At 44.4% G+C, this 13,384-nt stretch overlaps 1 protein-coding gene across 4 annotated transcripts in view; it reads left to right on the forward strand.

Moving 5' to 3' along the window:
- Window positions 1-13,384, forward strand: part of ITGA3 (integrin subunit alpha 3) — a 155,710-nt gene that overhangs the window by 23,444 nt on the left and 118,882 nt on the right. The window lies entirely within an intron of this gene.

Below are 13,384 nucleotides of genomic sequence, written 5' to 3' on the forward strand. Positions count from 1 at the left end.
TTGTAAGGGAACGGTAATTTATAATAAGTAAGAAGGGGGCATATAATAATAATAATAATTATTATTATTAATTAAAATGCAGATAGATTTACTGTAGTAAATATAGATGCCCAGGAGGTCATTGTGTAATCCTCACCATGCTTTTATCAGTGGAGATAGCAATGCAAGGATTATATCTAGAGGCAAGGGACCTGAAAGAGTTACTGCAGCAAAAATTCCTGTCTTGAGGCAGATAATTGGTTAATTTAATTTCTACATATTCAGCTCCCTAATCAATTTGAAAGGGTCAAGGTGAGGATTTAATGTACAGATTTATGTTAGGAAGACAGAATTGTGAAGATCTGAGCCGCCATGTTTTTAGAATTGTGCAGAATATAAACACTGGCAAGGAAGGAGTTAATGTGTAATACTCTGTGTGTCAATGGCATCAGGGAAGCTGGAGGTACAATCTTTTTCTGAACTAGTAAACCTAGGTTTCCTCCTCTTTGTTCAGCACACCTGCAGATAAGAAAGTTTATAATTCCTGCAAGGCGAGGTGTGCAAATACTTCAGGTCTCTATCATAGCACACAATGACACCGCAGTGCAATGTTTAAGTACAGTATATACACTGACAACAAACCACATCACAGAAATTGCCTTGCTGCCCAAAGAGCACACACCATTGAAAAATTACCAGACTGTTACGTGGTTGCACAATTTGTTCTTAAATAAAAAGATCATTCTAGTGTGAAATGAATCTACTGGAAAACAAAATTAACAAATGAAAATGAAATATAAAGTCAGCAGTAGATTTACCATAATCGCAGTGCAGTAACGAAAGTTATTTACATTGTCCTAGATAGTTTATAAAAAGCAATATTATTCCAGAAAGACTGAGGGTTTAAACATTATTTATAAATTCTGGGTAAAGATTTACAAATGGTTCCTTAATTACCCCTGTTGGTCCACCATGCACTGGAGATATTACCACATTTCTGCCCATGATACTGCCATCACTGGATCATCATTGGCAGTAAATGGCAGACAAAGAGTTTGCCGTGGGTCACATACTCCCGATTTGTTCCTGGCTCTGTGCACACAGTGTTCACATTGAATACCCGAGCACTTCCACATGCCCTATTCAGAAAATCTGATTGAAAAATGTTTTGGAACTACTCCTCAGTGATGTAATAGTGTAGTGATATTTTACTTTGTGGAATCTGTCATAGAAATTAAAACATGACAACACTAATGAAAATGCACACTTGTTTACTATATTCATAAAAAAACACTCACCTAGCTTGTGGTCCAGAATATATTGAAATTGATGTAGGATCTTTTTTTGCCATTGGCCAAAAGCCAATGAGTGCAAGCTAACAGGCTGCAGTTCTGCTTAAAGTTATCAGGTTTCTCAAACCAAGTGCCAGACAGCCATATCTTGTTTGACATCTTACATCAAGGACTTAGTAGGAGTGCAGAGCATTCTGGGGCTGATGTAGAGTTAAACGCAAACATCTTTTTCTTTTTTTGTAAAATTCACGTTTTCAAACTGTGCATTTACACTGAAATGTTTGCGTCTGTAGGCAGATTCTGGCGCATTTTATGCTTAGACAGGTGGAACAGGAAAGGGAGGGGTGTTTGAGTATTGGCTGACTACAGTAAGGGTGTGTTTACACAAATGCTGCTCATCCAAACCACATCGAAGACCTTTATGCACGTGTCAGGAGGGTATACGTTCAGGAAGCTCTAACCCTGGTGCAAAACACACACAAATATTGATGATGATAGGCAACTGCTCCTGATTGTTTGAGTAGATCTTGAACCCTACCACTGATACCATATACATTATGTAGCTGCTGTCTATTCGCATTATTTAATCAATATTAGCAATTGGTGTGCAGTATGAACTAGTATTCCCATTTGATTTCTTTTAAAGGGGAAGACAAAGGGTGTTTATATTTAACAGAATTTAACTAGTACTTTAATTTTGTATTTGCATCAGTATTTAATTTTATTTTACATGTTAATGCCAACTATATATTAATAACACTGTCCACACACAGGGGTCTATTTATTAAAGACCCTTGTGTGTGGAACGACATCTTTAATAGACCTGCATGTTTTAAGTACCCCTGAAATTTGTCCACTATTGTGCAGTGTCAGAGCCCAAATCACAGTAATAGTGATAGCTATAACCTGGTACATAACCCTTAAAAATGATTCCTTATAGCTAAGGAAAAACATTCCCCATTTTTATGACATTAAACTGCTAAATTGTGTACAAATTGGGTACTGTACCTACTAATATTGTCCCTGATTCAGAGAGGGACGCAATGTCGATGTAGTGGAGCGATTTTTTGCCACTGCACATGCACCAAAGCCGCACTGCGCACACACAGTGATGGATTAGAAACAGCGTTCACAGAGAGGATTTATCCATAAGTGAGTGACAAGTCATCAGCATTTAGAGCAGATAACAGTGGGTGGTTAAATGCAGGTGTGTCAGGACTGCAGTGAGCCTCTGCAAATTTTTCTTGATCACATCTGGAGAGGCTCTGGCATTTTAGGAGAGCCACTCTGTCTGAGACAGCATAGGCTCACTCAGAAGTTCCATGTGCGACCGATGTGTGACCAATGTTTCCTCTGTTGTACATAAGTGGTGGATGTTAGACGCTGTAGGTGGGTGTCTCAGTGCACAAGACATCAGCTTAGTCATTAGCATAGTTTTGCAAGTCCGCTGCTTACAGAATAATAGTTGTGACAGGATTTGCATCCATCTCTTAGTTAGGCCCATTGTCAAGCTACATTTCCTGGTGTAAACTTGGTGCATCTACTATTGTTTTCTACATCCGATGCTGGATGTCAGTAATATGGAGGGAGATGTATTATAGTGGCACAGATCGTGCCGCTATAGCGCTTCCTACTTCTACTCTTTACCGAGGCGAAGGAGGAAGTAGTACCGACGAGATGTATAAACATCTCACCTGCCGGAGTGAAAATTCCACCCTCAGATGATCCCTGCCAGACCTCACAGCGTATGTGATGTGATGTGTTGCACCTCCCGGCTGGCTCCAGTGGGCATGTGCGAGATTTCCCATGCACAGCCTGGAGCCCAGCAGCCACCACAGCCAGGGACAGTGCCGTCACTGCTGTTGTGGGGCAACGACAGCTGCAGCTGTCAGAATCGATAGCTGCAGCTGTCGGAACGGTTAGTACCAGTGACCATTCATACATTGGCTGGCACATCAGCGAGCTATCTTGTAGATAACAGCACCGATAATGATGGGGAAGCATAGCGCCCCTGTCATTTAACGCCCAACCCCATATTAATACATGGGGAGAAGCGGTATCAGCGCATATAAAGTGCACTTGTACCACTAAACCCTATAACTCCCCATCATACATCTCCCCCAAGGTGAGTATACGAGTAGCTAGTGTCTAGCCACTCTAAAAAAGGAAGTGAATAAAAGAAGTAAGATAAGTGATGATCTTATATCTTTAGCTGGGTGAGGTGACAGATAACATGCTGGACAGATTTATTTAAAGAGGATATGCATTTTTTCTCATGCTTCAACTTACTGAGACTAGTTTTGTAATTATATGTTATTAGATTTCCTCAGAGCAATAATTGTATTTTACTCCAGCTGCTCTACCTCTGGCTCATTAGCAGATCCCCATCCTCTGCAGCCACTGTTGTCCTTCCTTATATTTGGATGTTGATAGGGGCTTCCTGGTATTTATTATTGCCAGTGTGTGGCCAGGGTTTTGCAAAGAACAGGAATATGTGGTTTCATACATGTAGGGCGATATTGATGGCATCACTGAAGAATTCACACCACCTTCAGATCTTAAATTTAAAAGTAACCATAGCCTGAAACCATAAGAAACACAGAGAGGACTTAAGCTGCATACACACACAACGATTTTTTGAACGATTATCGTTAAACGATATCGTTTAACTTGTTTTGACTACGGTCTGGCGGCGGTTTTGCTATCTGCAGATTTACTAAGGCTAAAACCGCTGCAAAACTGCTGTCAAAACACATTTTAGAATAGAATAGAATAGGGCTGTCATTTAGAAACCGCTGCAAAACCGCCACCAACCCCCGGGGTTTAGAACAGAATAGAACCCGCCGTCGAAACCGGCGGAGTTTAGAACAGAATAGAACCCGCCACTTAGTAAATTTTGCCCTAAGAGCTCACCCTGATGATATGTTCTGTATAAGCTTACAATAGGGACATTACAATGAAATCTAAATTGCAGTGTAAAAATAAAGCTGTCCAGCATGTGTGGGCTACAAGCAAAAGCTGCTAGTATTTACCCTGCATGCAAAAATAAAAATGTATGTATTTGCACCCAACATGGTTTGCAACATGGTTTGTCCAGGTACATAGTGAGTGACTTGCTATTTATTGCTCTATTCCCAACTCTGAATCAGGCCCTCAGTGTAAATATAGCTGGCTGATGATATCCTCTAAGATTTTTTAGTTATTGTCTACCTGTTAGGAAATCCCCCATAATGCACCATTGCTGTAGTTGTCATCAGGAGCCAACTTGTGCTGGTACCTTATTATTATTATATACCTCTTTATTATGATGATGTACAGTAACAGAGGGGCTAGTCCTTATGTGATTTTTAAGATTCCCCAGCTTTTAAAGAATCGTCTCTTTAAATATCTAGCCCTATTTTTCTATTTTGACCATTCAGATCTCACTATCCGTTCTTATTCTCTGACTGTTGTACTGTATTTTAATATTCATTAAATAAGTGCATTTACAATGCAAAAAAATGGATAAAACTATGGCCCTCATTCAGAGCCGCTCGTTAGCGGCAGTACGCTCGTTCCGAGCGATGTTTGCACATCTGCGCATGCGTACGCTTTTTAGTACGCATGCGCGAACCAGTCAGTGCGGCCGAAAATCGTTTGTACGCTATATAGCGAGTGCCTGCTATTTTGAGTGACAGAATGAGGCGTATGTGGGTGGTAACAGGGGAAGGTGCTTGAAAATGGGGAGTGGAGATCCGAACGCAGGCGTGCTTAAAGGTCAAAACGGGCGTTTTATGGGTGTGTATATTTAAAACAGCAGCGTCAATGACCACGTCACTGGGTTATTTTAGAGCCAGAACTGCTCGCAAATTTGTGGTAGCAAACACCAACCACAAGAATAGCGACCAGTTCATACGCTGGTCGATGTACTCGATTAATCTAATAAATAGCGGACATGACGTATGGTGCGAGCGGCCAGGGGGCGTTTTTAACAAATAAACGAGCGTATGTTTTGCTCGTTCGTTCAGACTTAGAGGTGTGAACAGACTGCAATGTGCGTACGGATCATTTGAATAGCCACCCCTTGTTTTTAAACGAACGACCGCAAATAGCGAACGGCTCTGAATGAGGGCCTATGTTCATTGAACTTGCATACGTGTACACATTGTAAATGTTTGTGCCCTGCCAAAAAAGGTGCATGGTCCTGCTCATTTGGGGGCAGTATCATGTCACTCAGAAGTGTGCCTACTGCCTAGCGCTTCTGTAGTTCTAGATTGCCCCCAACCTCCCTTCCCAAAAACCCTGCATTGCCACAGCCTGAACAGCAGTGCATTCCCCTAAATCCTAGGTTGTCCTGTCTAAAAAGTTTGATTATAGGGGGTAAATTTACTAAGATGGGAGTTCTATTTAAGAAGTGATGTTGCCCATAGCAACCAATCAGATTCTACTTCTCATTTATCTAGCGCCTTCTAGAAGATAATACCTGGAATCTGATTGGTTGCTATGGGCAACATCACTTCTTAATAGAACTTCCATCTTAGTAAATTTACCCCTAGGTCTTAATTCTCATGCACACTAGACAATGGCCCTCATTCAGAGGCGGTCGCAAGAAGCGATCGCTCTCTCTGAATGAGGGCGGCCGCTTGATTTTTTAAGTGCGGCCTCCTGGTCGCTAGCTAAGCTGTGGGTTACCACCCACAGCTTTAGCGACCGACTAGGGTGATGATCGCGATGGTCAAGACCATCGCGACCATCGGGGCTTGCGACGAGACCCTAAGGTTGGGTTTCGGCAACCCCAAGCCCCAGGGAGCTTCCTGCTCTGACCGAGCAGGAAGCTCCCCACTGACATCACTGCTGATGTCAGTGCGGCCGCCCACAAAACGGCATATGTTCTGTTAGGAATGCCTCCATTTGTGTAGCCACCCCCCGCCCCGCCTACAAAACAAGGCGAGCTGTCTATCAACATCGACAGCCACCCCTTTTGTAGTGAGCTCCGGAAACTCATGGCATGTGCAGGGCCTTAAGATCGACCCAGTTGCGAGCGCCCAGCGTTTGCGACCGGGTCTGAATGAGACCCAATGTGTGTATGAGCCGATATCGGCAGCGGCAGGACCGACGGGGTTGCCGACATCAGTAAGTGTATGCACACTTGCCGATGTTGGCCACGATGAACAACGGTGGGTGGAAGCGGGGCCATGCTCCATTCGTCAGCATGGCTTCGCTAACGATATCCCCAGATTGAGCTATATGTTCAGTTGACGGGGGATTTCGTTATCGTCCCGATGGATCGCGCATCGTCAGTCGTTCAGGACATACACACTGGACGATATGAACAATATATCGTTGAACTATATCGTTATCGTTCATATCGTTCACTTTTATCGTCCAGTATGTACGGGCCTTTATAGTTCTCCACTATCAATCTAGACTATACACTGTGTCATGCTTATGTGCACTGGGAAGTGTCCCTGCAAATTGTTTGCAAGTATACATAAGGCTGTAGACAGCATTAAGCTTATATGGTGCTGGTATTGTATTTCAAAGATATCTGTGAAACGTAGTGTATATGTGAATTAATAAGTATAAATTAATGGTTAAAGAAATAACAAACATTTTGCTGAGTACACCCATTAATTTGTTTTGAGGTTTTGAGTTTCTAATCGTAGTATATCCCATGTGCCTAATACAAAGGTACCGAGTTTCCTTTGCTATGCTTACCTGTACCATAGGAGGTGTGGAGAATATAGTATGTGTACGTATAGGTGTGTGCCTAAGCACAATTTCCTATTACACATTCCATGGATTCTTTCAGTGCTCAGAGCTCCTCCCTGCTGCACATACCTCATTTCTTTTATAAATCTGTAGCCTGGGGGGGCAGAATTCATTCATTCGCCCTCCAGCAAAAGAAAACGCCAGAGAGTCCACAATATACACAGAATGACGCTCCCCACGAGTGCTTCTGTGGCTGTGAGAGCTGAGAAAACTCGGTGTACTACTGAGATGAACAAGCACCATTGCTTCTATACACTTATATAAATAATTAATTATCAAGGCATTTGCTTAAACTACCTTTCCAGACCAGTAGTAAAAAGAAAATGGGATTACTTAATATATGCAGGTATGTTAGTACAGGAAATTCATGTTTATTATAGAATTCTTGCCACTTAAACTAGTTGATGGGGTAAATGTAACAGGCTGCGGCTTTGAGACATTGGCGAGTCCCTTGCGAGACTGCCCGATGTTTTAAAGTAGCAGTCTTTTAGTATGCAAAACTAGGTTAAATTTGCCTATTAAAAGACTGCTATTAAAAGACTGCTACTTTAAAACATTGGGCAGTCTCGCATGGGACTTGCCGATGTCTCAAAGCTGCAGCCTATTACGTTTACCCCGATATCTGATTTCTGTAACATTGACTACAGGCCCAACATTTTAAGGAGGCTTCTAAATGGTGTCTTACACCATTTTGGAAGTGCTTCTACCCTTGGTTGCATTAATTTTAAAAATGTAGTTAATTTACCTGCTATGTACCATGTTTGTGTGGGTAAACAATTAAATTAAGGGATACCTTTAGAATGAGTTGTTTCCTCTTAACTCATAATTTCCATTCCATATTATAAGATATTATTATGTGAGTCTGTCCCTTAGTCGTACAGAACAGCTACATGAACAATTGAAGCCACAATTTTTCTCAGTATTTAAAAATTGTGGCAAAATAAGACCATCTCACAATCTGCCAAGCCGCACACATTCACAGTGCACCCAATCCAATGCAATGTCATGGCCCAATCCTTTAAACAACAATGATATTGGGGCCTGAAATTTGGGACTGTACAGCCAAAAGTAGACACTATATGGAGATATGAAGTAAAATCTGAAACTGTCCAAACTAATCATCACATGCAGATGTCTTTCAAGTGTATTACTTCTCCAGCTGTACCCCTGCTCCATGCCTGTATTGCATCACAGTGCTATTGTATGGTAGGGATGTAGTTAGGTGTTGCGGCCGCCAGTCACAATCCCGACTGCAGAATTTCGCCTATCATAATCCAGATGCCGGAATCCAGGACGGCGCATGCTCGAACGAGGGAAGTCCTGGGCACCCATCTTGTTAGCCACGAGGGGGGAGGGAGGGTTAGGTTTAGGGCAGTTAGCGGGGTTAGCTTTAGCTTTTTTTGGGGGGGGGGTTAGGGTTAGGCCCCCCTAGGGGGAGGTTAGGGTTAGGCACCCCTAAGGGAGATTAGGGTTAGGGGGGGGGGAGAGGGGAGGGTTAGCTCACTTACCTGTTGCTGCTGGGATATCCTGCTGTCATTTGAACCGGCATTTCAATCTCATTCCGTATGGTGAGTGCGATTCATGAAGGAATGGTCCCCTCCTGCGGTACAGATTTTGAGGATGGCGTTATCTGTTACTGCAAGGCGAAGTAGCACACTTCCCTGCTCTCTGTCCGGCACCCGCCGCAGGTTCCGTCCCTTTTCCCAGCGTCCATAGCAGCAGGTCTGACGTGACTTGCTGCTCTCAGACGCCAGGGCATACGCAGTGAGGAGCAGGTCTGTCTCACTGCGCTACAGGGATCGCGGAGGGGCCGGACAGCGCCAGAAGACGTCGGACAGGAAAGTGTGCATGAATGGCAACTCAACTTCACTATATCGCATTGATGTGATGCGATACATAGCGATATCTTTTAGTAGCCACTTCATGTTCTATATGAATAGACCCGCCTGACTGACTCATCAATGCACAGCCCAAACCCCTGGACCTAGAAAAATGAAAATAGCGGAGTATATTTCTTCTATGACGTAGGAATCCTCTAAGAAGGGATTTTTCAAATTTCGACTCCTAAGGAGGTGAAAAGTACTAAAAATGTTTCCTCCCCCTGTGCAATGTCCTGACTTGGATGCAGCACAGTTCAATATTCAAACAGCAACTGTCATTTCAAGTGCTGCCAAACATCACTGGCAGTTGGTATAGCTCCCCTATTTGAATAGTGAGGGAAGGGATTGTGTTACTACACAGGTACGGGAGAAGAATGTGTTAGTACAGGTGTGAGGGAAGGAATGTGTTACTATAGAGGTGAGAGAGGAAAATGTATTTCAACAGCAGTGAGAGGGGAATGTGTTACTACACCGATGAGAGAGGGAGTGTGTTACTATAGAGGTGAGGGAAGGGAATGTGTTACTACACAGGTGAAGGAGGGGGAATGTGTTACTACACTGGTAAGGGAGGAGAACAGGGCCGGATTAAGGCTTGTGGGGGCCCCCGGGGAAACTAAGTTGTGGGGGTCCTCACCAATAAAATTGATGCCCTGCCACCATCACTACTATAACCCTTAACTTGTCTCCAGACTCTCCAGTCACAGATGGTAGTCCTGCTTAATTTTCCTGAATACTGACTACTCTACCAAGTCCAACCACCAATGATCAGCGAACCTTGCAAGGCAGCCTCTCTTGCTCCTGTCTTCCTATTTTGTCCAGCCCACTGCTCCATCTTCCGCTACACAGAATGGCAAAACGCGCTATGTGCTTGTGCCTCCAGGGTGTGTATATGTGCCCCCCTATGTGTATATGTGCCTACCCATCAGGGGCGTTTCTAGAGAGGAGGGGGCCCGTGTGCAGTCTCCGACACGGGCCCCCTCCTCTCTGTCCGGCGGCCAGCAGCGCACTGAGCTGTGCACGGCCAGCGCCGGAGTTAAAGGGCCAAATGTAATAGGATGAGAGTTTAGAAAAGTGAGAGTTTCTGACACTTTTTAAACTTTGCCAATTTAATAGAGTCCAAAAACAAAGTAACAGAGTGAACTTGCATGTTTTTTTAGACTTAAAAAACTCTCACGATTTAAAATCTCATTCAGATGTTTTCCCATTTTGACGATAAAACTCAACCAATGTGAGAGTTTACTGCTAAACTCTCACATTTTCTAAACTCTCACCCTATTACATTTGGCCCATAGACTCTGAGCACTAGAGTGTCCCCAGAGTCTATAGAGTATACACAGGTCACCGGGAAAATGGCCATGGCGGCCATTTTCCCTGTACTGCGCATGAGCAAACGGGGAAAATGGCCGCGGCGCCATTTTCCAGTCATTTTTAGAGCGCCGGACCCCCTCTCTGACGTGGGACTCCGGAGAGGTAAGTATGCTATGGGTGCAGGGTGTGCGGTGCGGGGCCCTGCACACTCTGCACCCATTATAGATATGCCCCTGCTACCGATATGTTCTGTATTGTACCCCTCTATTTATTTTTATTTGCTCATCATCGCCCCTATCTGTAAGGTAAGTAATGTGCTCCAAAATCACCATCCATAATGTATGTTTGTTTAATACCCCCACCCCTCCCAACTTCTTAAATGTGCCCAGCCTTTGCACCCCTAAACTACAATTTCTTAAATGTGCTACACACAACCCCCTACACCACCCTCTATATGTATTTAAATGTATTCCACACACACACACACACACACACACACACACACACATACACACTCCAGCGCCAGATGTACAGTGTACTCTCCCATCACTGTATCCTCTGAGTCACTGTCTTTCCTCTCGCTGGCTCCTCTGCTCTGACAGGCGGCTGCATCGTTGCAGCGTCATCAAGCAGCTGCCGAGAGCAGAGTTCAACTTCAGCAGTCCACAATCCCTGATAAGTGCAGGGCTGATGGCGGAACCCCTATCAGTGAGGACACCTGACTTCTGTACCCCCAAGATGACAGCCCTGCCAGGCAGCATCACAGACATAATATAGTACACTGCGATGCTGCTGGGAGCCGGCCAGGGAGGGTGCAGAGAGTTGGGCAATGATTGGCGCAGTGTGGGGGCCCCTAATATGTGGGGGCCCCTGGATGACCGCCCCATCCGCCCCGCCTATAATCCGTCCCTGGAGGGGAATGTCAAATGTATTACTACTGGGTGAGGGAAGGGAACGTGTTACAGCACAGGTGAGGGAGGGTAATGTGTTTCTACAGGGGTGAGCGAGGGTAATGTGTTACTACAGAGGTGAGGGAGGGGAGTGTGATATTCCAGAGGTGAGGGAGGGGAATAAATTACTACAGGTGTGAGTAATGGCCAAACTATGCCATTACAGTCCAGATTATAAGGATATCCATGCTTGAGTCCATATGGTTAGATCAAATTAACTGAGGTACTAATTAAGTCATCCGTGTTCAAGCATGGATATCCTTAAAACATGGACTGTAATGGCGGAGTTTGGGAAACTCTTGCACAGTTTATTATTAATTTTATGTTAATGTACAGCAGTGTGTAATGTACCTAATTTTATCTGTTGTTTGTTACTGGAAAGGTTCCACACCTCATAGCTGAAGAGTTTCTTGCAGAGTCCACAACATACTTACCGACTTTTCAGGAATCATCTCCTGGAGCAGCAGGAAAGAAGGTGATGCTCTCAGTTTCGGGGGGCGGGGCCAGACTATAGCCGTCATTAGGCACCATTCCCTTCAAAGGGAACCCCACAATTCGCGGGTCCGAGAGGAGGGGCGTCGCTAAATTACACGATTCGCCCCCTCGGAAAATCACCCCATCTTCCCTCCTTCACTTGGAAGTGGGCGGGATATGGGAGATCTTCCTACTCGTTCAGGGGGATACCAGAAAAAATTGTGAGCCTCCCGCGGGAGAGTCGGCAAGTATGGACTACAGATCATATAATATTATAAATCCTTTTCCGGGAGCAGCCCGGACAGCTGCTGCTGCAGGCCGGTTCGGAGGATGAGGCCGGACTGTTGACGTAATCGGGCCCCACCTCTTTACCGGAGAAGTCTGCTATTCGTGGGTCCCCAAGGAGGGTGTGGGCTAATTGACGCAAATCGCATTGTTTAGCTTCGCCCCCTTTTTGCAGACCCGCAAATTTCCCATTAAAACTCCCCATCCTGCCCATTTCATAAAGTGGGCAGGATGCAAGAGATCTGCCTACACTTTCGGGGGTACTGCGGGCTACCCGAAAAATCGTGAGCCTCCCGCGTCTTCCAGGAGTGTAGGCAAGTGTGCTACAGATGTGCTTCAAAAGTCATTACCTGTTTTAATACACAATTCTCTGACATCCGCATAACTTTTCCTTCTTCCAATGACAGTTGTGGTTTATAGGTGTAGCCATCTGAAGATGGCGGGTAAGGTTGCCAAGTGAACTATTTAAATATCTGCACATATGAAATAGATATGTTATTACTGCTGTGAAATGAGCATGGAGGCATGCTGCTTAGTAATAATTGCAGGCATGCAGTATTTATGTGACATTCGGAAACAATACAATAAATTCAATGGTTCTAATATGAAACTGGTAATCATTAGTGCCTGTTCACAGATGTAACACATTGTACAGCACTTACAGTACTGTACAAACTACATACATGGCCTGATTCAGATATGTACGCAATGTTGATATTTACGCAGTTGAGCGATTATCAGCTGACTGCGCATGCATCATGGTCACACTGCGCATGCGCTAAAGTATCTTAACGATGCTGCTCGCAGTGACATTCAGGGACTGTTTGGGGGCAGTTACTGGGAGTGGTAGCAAAAATGCAGAAGTGTTGTGACTGGTTTCAGGGCATGTCTCACCCTACAAATGCGATCCCATATGCAGATAAGTGGTTCCACCATTTCAGTTAAGGCAGCCATTCTGCTGGACTATAGTGCTACTGACATGGCCGATTATTGAAGGATCTGCGACACAGGCTGCGTATGTGTATGCAGTTGCTTGGATTTGCGATGGCCCCAGTGGACGTCTCAATACATATCCCGGTGTCTGCGACATTTGCAGACTTTCGCACAGCAGCTGCGTGCGGGCTCCCAGCTGCGATTTCATTAGCGTACATATTTGAATCATGTCCACACTACTGTTTGACTGTTTCACCAAAGCATATTGCATACTGTTTTATATATGCTGAGTACCTTAGAAAAATCTTTACATACAGTTAACTGTTAATAAATAATAAATACTTACATTCTGTGTTGCATGCATATAGTAACTGTATATCACCCCTCCCCTAAACCCTACGGCTGTCTCTGTAGCCTGAGGCTCCTGTCTTTTAGTCTCCTGCTGGAACATGCAAGCAAAGGGGGAGGTTGGGACTGTCACTGACGACATTGTTAGACTTCACTCAGCTTACTTACGTATCTTAATTTCAGA

This window comes from Taudactylus pleione, unplaced genomic scaffold (genome assembly GCF_031769625.1).
Source record: "Taudactylus pleione unplaced genomic scaffold, aTauple2 ptg000331l, whole genome shotgun sequence".
In the NCBI taxonomy this organism is placed as follows: Eukaryota; Metazoa; Chordata; class Amphibia; order Anura; family Myobatrachidae; genus Taudactylus; species Taudactylus pleione.